Here is a 9,941-nt window from a genome sequence, read left to right on the forward strand (position 1 = left end):
TTTAATAGTTATGATACTGTTTTACTAGTAATCAAAGTGTTAATCATTATGCTTAGGATAAAACATGTCAATAATGCTACTAACACAATACCCAGATTTAGTAGCCTAAAGCACATGTTGGACAGGTCAACCCAAGACAACAGAATACCAGTCGCGTGATAACCGTGCAGCACATAAATTGTGCTGTTGCTACGGCAACCCTGTCAGTAGGGGGCCCATTCCCCCAGATACAAATAAGCCTCCAAATCACGCTCCCCTCTGCGCTCAGCTATCGCGAGATTTCTGAAAGCGAAGCGGAGCAGCGGCTTGCAGTGACCTCATCAGCAGCTGCAGCGCGAGGCGGAGCTGCAACTTTTGTATGAACTTCGAAGTTGAATAATTGTGAACGAGACGCTGGGGCCAACGGTAGTGCTGCTGGAGTAGATACAACAATACACTGAAAAATCTCCCGCGACACACGGGAAAACAGCAGGAATAACGGCCGCACGCAGACTGCACTCCGCTGGCGAATATTACGAGGCGGAGAGACGCTTGTGTCGGACTTTTATCGCAAGATTTTGTGGGAGAAGGACCGCACGAGAGCAGCGAGAGGCGGAGAGGGAAGAAGGTGAGTTCGTAAGATGTCTGTGATTTAACTGTTCATGCCAACTCCGAACCGTGCTTATAGATCTGTAAAGGGGTCCACGGATGTGTTTTTTCAAAGAAAGCGTGTCTTTGTACACGCTAAAATGCTCGTTTTGTCTCTCCAGCGAGTTACGACGGTTAACGAGTGATCTCGGCTCACCTGATTATCAAAAAACCAGGAGGTAAACCAGATTCGATCAGAAAGTTGCAGTGAAAACGGTCGTTTTTTATAACCGATAGCAGGCAGAATGTAACTATAAACCGTGGTCCTATGTGTCGTGATTATTCGGTCTCAATCTGATAAACAAGACAGCGCAAGGTGAAAATGGTGCGGTTATAGTTAACGAGTTTTGGTCTTAACTCCAGATGTGGGAAGAACACAGAAACACAGTCGATTACAGCTGACAGCCGAGCAACTTCATCAACATGGATTGTGCATGTCACATGCACATTTAATCATTGCATCAGTCCTGAAGAGAATTTAATAATATGGATAGTAGCAACTTATGAAAAGACATAAATCTGACTCGTGTGTTTTCCAATATTAAGCCAGATGTTGCTTGGTAAAGGTTAACTGGTACATAATTCAGAAATACTTAAATTCTTGTCTTTTCAGTTCTTATAAAAAGTGAAATTTTAAAGTGTGATTTACAGACCTGGAAAAGTCATGGAAATAATGTAATGATTTTTTTTCTAGCCATAACAAAATACATTTTTTCATGTAGTTGATGCTTTTTGAGTGCAATCTCTATAGAATTAATAAAAAAAATTCTTATTGATAACAAATGAGCTGAGAAGTTTTGCACATTAATTGATCAATTCAGTTCAAGTTTATTTGTATAGCGCTTTTCACAATACAAATCGTTGCAAAGCAACTTAAGTGTATATCGATCGATCTATCTATCTATCTATCTATCTATCTATCTACAATATTTGAGAACAATGGCTGTGTTTCAAAAACTTGTGAGCTGCCTAACAAGCAGCATTTTTGGCCATCACAGACTCATTCCGGATGCTAATATATATGGAATCTGCTGCATTAGCTGAGAATCAGATCAGGTGTCCAACTGGAGGAGTCATTGGGCTGTAGATCACATTGCATTTATTATGCATAACATTTTGTCACATTGAAATTGTGAGGTCTGTGTTGTAGGTTGACTAATGGCCCTTCGCTCAGTTTTCTCCCTGTAAGGGCTTTGCTGATTTGTCATTTGCATGTCTTTTCTTTGTTGTGTGGGTGGTGTGTGTGCTCACTGTGTATTGGCCAGGCTCTAAATGCAGTTTGTGTGGGGGTGGATTTGAAGAGCAGGTCCCTGATTTAAGTGCTTTCTGGCATTCCCTTTTTTAACTTTAGATGTATGGAAGATGCAGACCGTCACAAGATCTTAAAAATGACCGAGGTAGAACTTTGCGTTGGCATCATCATGTCCTTGAGATGTTGATGTTTCAGTGTTCTTTGACAGGACTGCCACTATTTTTGTTTAGTCTTGGTGTGGTTGACTAAAAGCAGACAATCTGACCACTTTTAGACTTTTTTTTTCAGTTGACCACATTCAGACTTTCACTTTGTTGTTGTTAAATCCACCAGTGGAACAGCATGGATCCCATTTTCATTTTGTTTTATATAGACATCGCCTGTCTTTTTTTTTTTTTTTTTAGACGTAAACAATGTTGTATTAATAACTTGATTTTGATAAAGTCAGTAGCAAGCAGATATCATTCCTACTGTGCGAAACATACTTAGATTTAATGTTTTCTTTCCCCAGCCTCTATCTAAGAATGCCAAGGATGCAGTTATCTGCAGGCAGTGTCGCATTTCCAATATTAAGTAGCCTATTGAAAGGGAGTGTGTAGGTGGACACGCACATGTTGTGAAACACGTAGAAAAGGAAATGTGCGAGGGGAAAAAGACGCCTGGGTGGATGATTGGCAGCAGAGGGATTATCAAGAGTTTTTCACATGTAGAGTGGCTCCAGATTCTATAGATACTGCTGGATTAAGGTTGGGCAAATAAGTTTTAATCATTGCCTCAGGCTTAACAAATTATGTGCGAGGTTGAGTGCTTAACAGCCTCTCCTGTTGTTCTTCTATATTTGCTGTTGCTATGGAAGTTTGGTTTATGTAAAATCATGTCAGTTGTTCGGTTATGCAAGTATATTTTTCAAGATTTGGCTGCAGACAACATCCAAATCTAATTCTGTAACAGGTCTGCATCAGATGTGATCCAATCATCAGACAGTATCTAATGGTCCTACTTTTTAATGTTTGAGACTTGATTTGCACTGGAATATATGATGCAGTGCCTCATCTTTGGGTTTGTCCAGGCCTACTTATAAGCAATTTTATATCACACATATCCAAATGCACATTGCTTTGGGATTTGGGTTAGTTACCCCCAAAATCAAAAATCTTTAATAATTCTCAACCTCATGTTGCATGTTGTTCCAAACCCATAAGACTTTCTTGAATTTTCGGAACACACATAAACAAGATAAACATTCTTTCATCATTTTATGCCATCCATTGAAAATCTAAACAAAATTCGCATGTTTGCTTTTTTGTGATGAACCGATTTAATTTAGGCTTTTATTCACATATAAACATTGATTATTGCACATGCACACTACTCTATTCATAGGGATTATTTTTATAATGAATTTCTTACTTTTTGATGGGTGAAAGTTTTGGTTTGCATGGATTTTCAATAGATGGACAAAAGTGATTAGAGAATATTACACATTTTTTAAATTTGTCTTCTGAAGATGAACAAAAGTTTTATGGGTTTAGAGTAGGGCTGCACGATAAAGCACATGCGATATTTAACGCGCATCTTGTCAGTAAAGCCGGTTCTTTAATCAGCGGTAAATCTCCATCACCTGCGGGCTTTCACATGGAGCAGCATTAACTACACAGAGCCGTTGTTCACCGACAAGGCTGCTCCATGTGAAAGCCCGCACGTGATGGAGATTTACCGCTGATTACAGAATGGCTTTACTGACAAGATGCGCGTTAAATATCGCATGCGATTTATCGTGCAGCCCTAGTTTAGAGTTAGTAAATGAAGATAGAATTCTCTCTTTTGGGTGAAAAATCCCTTTAAGAGAGTCAGTGCAAATTAAATCCAAATAGGCTAAGTGCCCACAGGTGACTATGACATAAGCGTTGTCACAAACAGGAAAAGGAAAGGACCTTTTCCCACCCAAATTGCTATATTTAGTTCATAAAGTTGCATAGATTATTATTATTATTTTAAATCAGCCACTGGTGGTTTCAACTAGTACTAATTTCCAGCATATTGTTCTGCCACCTCATTTAATCTCCCATCTTCCTAGAAGCAGCAGCTGTTGATGCCGATCTGATGAATGGCAAAGAAACAGTTGAAGGTTCAGAATGTATCTGCATTATCGCTGATATTCCCACCAACTGTCTCGCCATCTGCCTAACAGCGCTTGTTGTGTTCCGTGCAGGAGAGCAGAGATTTTCAGCCTCTTGCACTAGAAAGGATGGGTGTTAACATGGCACCCAAATGCTGAAATTAGTATTGAAGGCACCCATCTTACTTTTGGACTGAATAATTACAGTCCTGTCTCCTCTACCACTTTGGGCTCCATCTTAATGCAGGCTGTAGCCTCAGATTTATGCAGCCATTAGTCATGTAGACAGTCTGTTGAAAATTGAAGGTGAGGAATTTGAGATGCAGGATTCTTACTATGTTTTTGATTCATGCAGTTTATTCGAGATTCTCAGTATTGAACCTTTCTGAAGTAATGTTGTTTTTTTCCTATCAAAAAGTAAACCAAAAGCCTAATGCCTTTTGCAGACCGAAACCTAGTTAAGTCAGGATTGCTTGGATGTGTTATCAGTGGTGATTCACCTTCCTATGAAATGGAAGATTTTTAGGGACTGACACAATGTCTCAAGCAAACATCTTAAGGAGAGTCACTTATCCACTTTCATGATGAAATCACTCCGTTTAATAAATGCGAGCTTGTCAATGTCATATTCTCCAAGCCTTTCAAGATTCCTTTTGATCTATTTTAAACCTAATCTCATTTTGAACACTGTCTTTTGGAACACATTATTTGTATCGCATATTCACTTCCCTTAGTCATAATGTGGTTTCCTAGTAACAGCTTTGCGGTTTGGTTTATTGGTCAGTTAGTTCAACTGCTCTTTTTGGGAATCTGTTGTAATAGAGTGGAATGTGTCAGGCAGGTCTTCCTATGTATTACATTTGTTTCTGTGCGGCCTACATCCACACTGTGGTTGGTAGTGGTTACAGTGTTTTACAAAACATTAAGTCACCATGTTCTCTAATGACATAATCACCGGCTTCAGACTAACTGCTAACAGACTAGTATTCTGGTACAAATGGATAGGTTATAAGCCCTGACATTCATTGATGAGGATGTGATGGCTGAACGCTTTAAAACGCTAAGAATCGAATGAATCGTGATTTCTATAGCGATTCAGTGCTTTAAAATACACATTAAATTACTACAAGCACGAATTAATGGAGACCTTGAACGGCATTGTTCGTGCCCTCACATCTCTCCTTCACGCAAACTCACGCTCCGTTCGTATTCGTAACTCTCACGGACAGATTTATTATTTTTTTTACCAGCCTTTCGGCTCTCGGTCATACCGTTGACATTGCCTGAGCATGGATGGAGCCAAAACAATGTAAGTGTCTAAACGCATATGCGCAGTTCCATTGAATGATAAATGACTTTTAACTTGATGTTGTTAAACCGAATGTACGAAGGAAACCTGTGAAAATAAAATAACCACAGCATTAACAACAACATTGAAATAAGAACGTGAGGTTTATCTGTCAATCAGATTCATGAAAATTGTTCTTGAATCGAATCAAAACCCTGTGAATCGAATCGATTCGCTGTTTACCCAAAGATTCACAGCCCTACTGTGTAAAATTGGTAAAATAAATTGGTAGATTGTTTGATTAATTATTTTATCATGTTAACTAGTGCTGGGCGGTATGACCAAAAATTTATATCACGGTATTTTTCAAAATTAGACCGGTTTCACGGTATACAGCCCTCTACGAACACCTTGGCAATTGAATCGCCATTGGCTAGTGAATTTTTTAGTTTGCTCGCCAGACTGATAAATATATATATATATATAATGTTTGTTTGTATACGAGACAGGCTGCGTGAGTGCGGTAAGCATGAATGGCTCGTCCGTGACGCGGGATTCGCGCCGCGTGGGGTCGTTATCGGTCTTTTTTACTCCCTAATATCGGTATCTGCATCGGCCCCCAAAAAACCCATATCGGTCGGGCTCTACAGAAGAGTATCCACTTCTTATTTAATACCTGTTTTGCTGCTTTTCTAAATCCAATTGGGCTGGGGAGTTGAGTGTGACTGCAGCTTTTCCGTTTTCAATTAGGTAAGAAGGGAGAAACGGAGCTTGGCAACCTTTTTGCCACTCCAGAGGGAAACTGGTTTAAATTAGATTTTTTCATTCCGGACTCAGATGTTTAAACCCTAAAAAAATGTGCAAAAATTGTGCCATTAGGGTACAACAGCTTGCCATTGGGGTATAATTGCATGCCCCCCCCCCCCAATTGTTAGTATTTTATTTAATGCATGTGACCTTGCATTTTTACATGTGGTGGTATAGAGTAACATGAGGCGTGTTCAGGGGAAACAGCAGTAGATGGTCATTAATGGTTAGGTGAAGTAACATGTTAGCTTACATTGTGTGTTATCTGTTTGACCTCACCTTGCAGCAGTATTTTCACAGCTTCGAGTATATGAAGGTCCACTTGAGTTTTAATTTGGTTTAGGTTACTAAGGTTTACTGAAGACCTCCTTCCCACACCGTTAGGCTTATTTTATTTAGTGTTAATCAGCTTATAATGATCTCCAGCCTATTGTGATATTGTTACTGTTTAATCCACTTTCAGTGGTAGTGTTTATGTGAATGATAAATCTGTAATGGATTTGCACCAGGGCTAAGTGGTTTTGTGGTTAAAGATGTAGCTGTGCTAATAGACTAATAAACTTTGTATTGGCAGCAGTCTATTTTCAGTGCTTTTTCTTGTTCTGTGTGTCTGTGTGTGTGTGTGTGTGTGGACATTGCTCTTTATCTTTGATATACTGATATCAGCAGAACTTCTGGCTGACCCGGTGAGTTCTTCCTGGCTCTCTTGAAGTGAATGTATTGCCAGGAAACTGAATATCTCCATGTGAAATCAATTCAATGTCATATGTAACACTGCTTTCGTGGCAGTCTGGTAGTAACATGGTGTTCTTTAGCAAAAACTGTCACAGGGTCAGAGAACCTTTGTTTGAATCAGAATATGCCAGACATTTCTAATTCTATCCAAACTGAAAAAAGTACTCCTAAACATTAAAAGGTTTTGAGAAGCACTAGTGTATATGCACAAGTTAAATTTTGTGGATTATGCATTGCATTGATTGATTGATTCAGACTGAAAACCTGAATTTGAGACAGATTCATAAAAAGAAAAACGGGCTCATATGAGTCATTTGTTGGCGTTTCATACATTATAAGTTTGTTGATGCTGAATAGCTGTGCAGGACACACTGGAATGCACTGTAGAGATGCACTCTGATAAAGTGCGTATCGATTCAAATAAAATTTTCTCATTTGTTGCCAACGACAATTAGATTTTCTCACATTTTTATTTTTGTTGCCTTTGCAACTATTTTAAACTCTGTAACCCTTCCAGCAGGAAGTCTGCTGTGCTGTTTTGAAAAGGTGTGAGCAGAGGGTCATGGGCGAGGCTGGCCATGTGGAATGAGTGAGAGGGATCTGGACTCAATAGAGGTGAGGTCATCCATTTGAGCTGTAGCAAAGGCCAGCAAGCACAGGAACAATCAAATGTGCATGCCCCAGTACCCTCTGCATCCCTTGCCACACTTTCGTGTGCGTGTGAATTTAGGTTTTCTGTGACTCAAAGCAAACATTGTCACCAGGAAGTGAAGGTTAATGATTATTTGGGTAAAGGAGAATGAAACGCTGTGCATCTTTGTTGTCGGACACATGTTAGTTCTAACTGGGATGTGCTGTTTACAGATGTTCCTATATTGCTGAGAGCGAGATTGTGGGTTTTATATATTGTTCTAGCTCGGTTAGTCTAATTTTGAGCATTTTATTGTATACTTTGGTATTCTTGGTATCTCTGATCCGACTATTGCTATAATACAAATAAATGGGGATATTTTTGGTGCAAGTCACATCACATTGTTCATTTACTTGTACTACCGTCATTGTAACAATACAAAGCTGGTTTAACATGGGTAAATGTATCCTTTAATAACACAGACTTTCTGTAGATAATGCAGCCATATTCATGAATAATATCATACCTTGGTGATCATTTCCTCTGGGATTTTATTCCAGGAGCGACGGCTTTTCCATTGTCATTCAGATGTTTTGAAAAGAGTGATTCACTCTGATGACAAGCTGCGTTTGGTGCACACTCATTCAAAACAAGTGGGCCGTTTTGGGTCCAGTGAATGATTTGAACCTGCTTTGATCAGAGCGTTGGAAAGGTGTCTAGAAAACTGCCATTGTGGAAGAGCACTCAGATCTTGTGATCAGCTGTTGTGGTTGTGATCCCACTACTTCTAGTGTTACTTCAAAGAAGATCTGTCATGCAAACAGTTTTGCCCAGTACATGAACCATGAAACAATGCCCTACAAGAGCCACTTTTAGGATAATTGCTAGAAAAATGGCTGTGAGGCATGTCAAACTCACTGAGCACTGCATCTGTCATTGCCAAAGGCAACACAGATTTGAGAACAATATATAGTTATGCAGTGGAATAGTAGATTATAGTAGTTTGTTCCATGTAATAAAAAAGTCAAACTATTTTTTGTTCCATCTCATAAAAAAGCCAAACTATTTTTAATATTTTATTATTATATTATTGATTTAAAATATATATTTTTAATTAAATTATTAGTTTGAATAGTACAGTGAATATGGCTAGATTTTTAAGTACCTTGTCAGCTATTCTAATTTTTTTTTAAGGAACTAAAAGTGAAAATTGGTCCAGTTCAGGTTCACAAATGAACATCTGCAAAAGTAAGCAGGATCTAACTGCTTGTTTGTATAATGGCCAGTCAATTAAAACTCAGAGCAGCGATTGACCAAATTTCATTTGTTTACTTCCCTTGGGTGATTGTAAGTGTGTTTACTCTCTGTGGAATACATTTACTCTGTGGCTTTGTTGCTTCTTTGCCTCAGAGTTGTGAACAGATGTGTTTGTGTGTCTGGCTATGCGGTTACTGTAATTCAGAAACCACAGACAACAATAAAAGGGATATCACTGGCAACTCATTGTCTGCTGTTAAGGGTAAAGCCTTCAGGAAAGTTTTGTTAGAAAATGAGAAACGTTTAAAAACCCAGGAGTGCCTGGAATCCTAAGACTGTTAGGTGAAATGGCACCTGTTTGGACTTTTTTTTTTTGGTATATTAAACATTATTGGTATCAAATCAGTAATAAAAGTAAGTGATACTGATTTAGGAAGTGTGCTTTGGCAGTACCCTATATCTTCCTAGCAGCACAATTTATGAAATGCAGATTAAACTGATTAACCTCATTTGAAAAATCTGTGGGGATTTTTAGTAAAAACAAGAAGCTGTGAGTCTTTTAATGGAAACAGAGTGTGTAGGTTCACTAGCAGGTATAATTTATGAGTTATCAAATTAAAAGTACAGGATTGACTCTGTCACTGCAGTGGCTCACTTTTGAGAGAAGCAGATTACCATGGCAACTTGTACTGCACAGCTCAGGTGCTCCTGGTCAGGTTAAGTACAGGTTCAGTTCAGCTGAGCATAAAGTTCCCTGCATTCTTTTGTAATGCTCAGTATAGGTAATGAACCTTATATAAGCTACTTCTTAAAGTACTGTAATGCTATCTGTGTTTTCCTTCATATTTAATCTCAGATGTTGAGAAATTAGCATGAGACATTCCTCTCTGGATTAAAATTCTTACTCTCTTTGAACTCCTGGCATCATTCCGATCTCATCATTCCCTCACAATGCCAGTCTGTTCATACAAAGTTGAAATCACCATGTCAACTGGCAAGGCTGCAAAAAAGGTTCACTCCGTTCTTAAAAGCTGGGAAAATTGAAGTATTACTTGATAAAGCATAACATTCGGTCATACTTGCTAGGGCTGTGTATCACCAGCAAAGTCACGATACGATACGTATCACTACACTTAGCAGATATTTCCGTATTGCTCAAGTGTGAAGTTCTGTTTCGGGGATTACATCTCTTTATATCAGGCAACCCAGTTGTGTTCCTCTGCGG

At 38.9% G+C, this 9,941-nt stretch overlaps 1 protein-coding gene across 2 annotated transcripts in view; it reads left to right on the top strand.

Annotated features, from left to right (window-relative positions):
- Positions 1-304: 304 nt before the first annotated feature.
- The window catches only part of LOC107721317 (signal-induced proliferation-associated 1-like protein 1), an 83,299-nt gene continuing 73,662 nt past the window's right edge, over positions 305-9,941 (top strand). For both annotated transcript variants that reach the window (XM_016529260.1, XM_016529261.1), the window contains exon 1: positions 305-607. The gene's annotated coding sequence lies outside the window, so the exon portion shown is untranslated. The remainder of the gene's footprint in view (positions 608-9,941) is intronic.

Source organism: Sinocyclocheilus rhinocerous, unplaced genomic scaffold (genome assembly GCF_001515625.1).
Source record: "Sinocyclocheilus rhinocerous isolate Xijiao unplaced genomic scaffold, SAMN03320098_v1.1 scaffold271, whole genome shotgun sequence".
Classification (NCBI taxonomy): domain Eukaryota; kingdom Metazoa; phylum Chordata; class Actinopteri; order Cypriniformes; family Cyprinidae; genus Sinocyclocheilus; species Sinocyclocheilus rhinocerous.